Source organism: Erinaceus europaeus, chromosome 2, assembly GCF_950295315.1.
Source record: "Erinaceus europaeus chromosome 2, mEriEur2.1, whole genome shotgun sequence".
Lineage (NCBI taxonomy): Eukaryota > Metazoa > Chordata > Mammalia > Eulipotyphla > Erinaceidae > Erinaceus > Erinaceus europaeus.
This window is the reverse complement of record NC_080163.1, coordinates 36983413-36986499: the sequence shown is the minus strand read 5'-3', so window position 1 is coordinate 36986499 and position 3087 is coordinate 36983413.

Sequence of the window (3087 nt, the reverse complement as noted above, 5' to 3'; positions counted from 1 at the left end):
TCAAATCCACTGATGGTGAATCAAGCAGCTTCATCGACTGCTATATGTGTTTCTTGTAGGCAGATAACATCTGCCTGATGCTGTATCGCCAATTGACCAGTAAGAACACGTTTGGCAAAGGACAGCCCCTCAACATTAAGTTGGAGGACTCGAAGAGCAGGACCAACAGCTTGAAAGCTGTCAGGAGCTGCTTGTTGCTGGCTTTGAAAGTGACTGGGATCCATATGGATTCAGTCGGCTAGGAAGGATCGTCAGTTTCCCCTATGAATGGGTACTCATGAGATGCACCATGGGAAGGTCCATCCATTGCATCCCCTGCTCTGAATCATGACTTTAGACATTCATTTTCCTTTCTTTCCTCCTCCCCTCTGTCTAGCCACTTCCTGTTCCTTCAGGCCCAAGGCTTCCTTGCCTGAATGGAACAGAGCATGCTGTCTGCAAATTGAGGTCACTTGCATGACATTCTGGCTTTGATTTCTCTGAAAGCCAAACTTGGGTGGATGAAGAAGATTTTAGGGAAACACTGTAGAGTGCCCGAGGGAAGTAAGGTGTGGAGAGCAGCAGGGCAGTGGTGCTCACTAGATGATGTATGTGTGTACACATTGCAGTGCACAAGGAACTGGGTTCAAGCCTAAGTCTCCACTTACAGGGGGAAAGCTTCACTAGTGCAAAAGCAGATCAAGTCTCTCTCTCTCTTTCTCCCATTTCTCCCCTCAATTTCTCTCTTTCTTATCAAATAACTAAACAAATAACGAATATTGGCTGGCCTGGGCAGACATGATGCCTCTGAGGGGTGGGGCTGCAGCCTCAGGCTACTGGGCCCCTGCAGTGAGGTGGAGGGGCAGAGACACACTGCAGCATCCAGCAGAGGCGAGGGGGATGTCAGTGTCCAGCCAGTGGTTCCTAGAAACTGGAGGCTCTGTCTCCCTCCAGGAAGCACACACAGGATGCCCAAAGATGTCCAGTGTCTCTGTGACTTCCCTCCATCCTCTGCAGGGACTAGTGTCCTTGCTGCAGATGAGCTGGGGCTCAAACCTGGATCCTTGTGTGGGTCCTTGCATTTAGTACTATGTGCACTTAACGGATTGCACCACCACCTGGCCCCTAGCAGTGTGTTAGTTTTTAAAACTATACCTACATATTCTTTGGCATTCTTTCTTCACCAGGTGGAGTTGCATCCCATTTTTGAATATGGGGTAGACTTGGTAATTCAGAACAAAATGCAGCAGGAATGGAGATGTGTGGTTTCCAGAGGTAGGTAGCCCAGAAAAGTTCTTTTATGCTCTGGATCCATCTGCTGTAGGCACCACGGATGGAGGACAGTCGGGCAGCCCTGAAGAGGGGAGCCTCATGGACAAGGGTCGAGGTCTACCCACCTGCACGAGTGGACCACCTGGCAGGTGGTTCCTCCAGTCCCCGCTGAGCCCTGACTGACACTCAGCTGACAGACACCTCATGGGACACCTGAGTCAGAACCACTCGAGGAAAGTGGCTTCCAAGTTATCGATTCTTAGAAGCATGTGCTATAATGTTTCTTGTTGTCAAGTTGCAGAGTGTTGAAGTAATTTTCTCTGCGATAATAGATAATTAATGTACTGTATTTGTCTTTTCCTGACTGGCCTCTAAGAATTCTGTACTGCAGTTTATAGTCTATGTACAGTCATTCAGATGACTAAAATGAATTTCTCATACATAATTTGATTTTCATTCATAATTCCTGACATACAACTGTCCAAACCCTTGGGATTTCCTAAGTTTTGAGCATGAGAAAGGTGTCTCTTGACATGTGAATGAAGCACCCAAGGATGAGGACTGGTTGCCTGGTGTGATTAGAGAGAATTTCTGCCCCTCCTTTTTAAAAAATATTTATTTATTTATTATTTATTCACTTTTGTTGCCTTTGTTATTTTATTGTTGTAGTTATTATTGTTGGTGTTATTGATGTCATTGTTGTTGAATAGGACAGAGAGAAATGGAGAGGGGAGGGGAAAACAGAGAGGGGGAGAGAAAGATAGACACCTGCAGACCTGCTTCACCACTTGCAAAGCAACTTCCCTGCAGGTGGGGAGCCAGGGGCTCGAACCGGGATCTTTATGCCCATCCTTGCACTTTGCGCCATGTTTGCTTAACCTGCTGCACTACCGCCCGACTCCCTGCCCCTACTTTTTTTTCTCTCTAACCCCACCCCTTCTATTACCTGTGGAGAGGGAGAAGGGAAAGGGATTGAGTTCAATTGCCAATGGACATTGATATAATCAGTCATGGATGTGTAAGATGCCTCCATAAAAGTCTAAAAGGTGAAGCTTCCGAGTGCTTTCAGGTTGGTGAACACAAGGGGGTTTGGGGAGATCAGTGTGGCAGGAGATACATGGAGCTTTTGTGTTCTTTCCCCAGACCGTGCTTCATGCATCTCTACTCCTGGGCTGTTCCAGAGTAGCACTCTTTGTAGTGACCCTGATGAAGTGAGTAGAGAAACTTCCTGAGTTCTGTGAGCTACTCTAGCTAATTAATCAAACCTGAGGAGATAGGTCAGGGGACCTTGCTCTGTAGCCATTTGGTCAAAAGCCTAAGCAATTGTCAGGCTTATGAGTGGCATCTGAAGTGAAGTGGGGGAGGGGGGTGTCCTGGGAGATTGAATCTATAGCCTGTGGTTCTGATGCTTATCTCCGGGTAGGTGGTATCAGAGCTGAGCTGAATTCTCAGATACCTGCTGGTATCCCAGATTATCTGGTGGTGTGAGGAAGTCTTTCTACATACTCATACTGGATTCATGACACCTAAGCTAATCCTAGCATAGGACTTGCTATTGACTAAGGTTATTAGTTATTTCTAGACATATCTTGGAAATATCCTTTGGGGTTTTAAGCTCTGCATTTAAATTATGACTATTTGGTGGTGGTGATGAGGAAAGCAACATTTTTATTTTTCACATGGAGAGAAGAATGTTGCTTTTAATTCAAAAATATGGATTTGACTCTCTCCATAAGCCTTGTGATGAATCTGGCAGTTTTAGTTGTTTAGATATCATCCCCTATTTTTTATGTCTATTATTTTTTCATTTTTTATTAGTTATTTAACATTTATTTA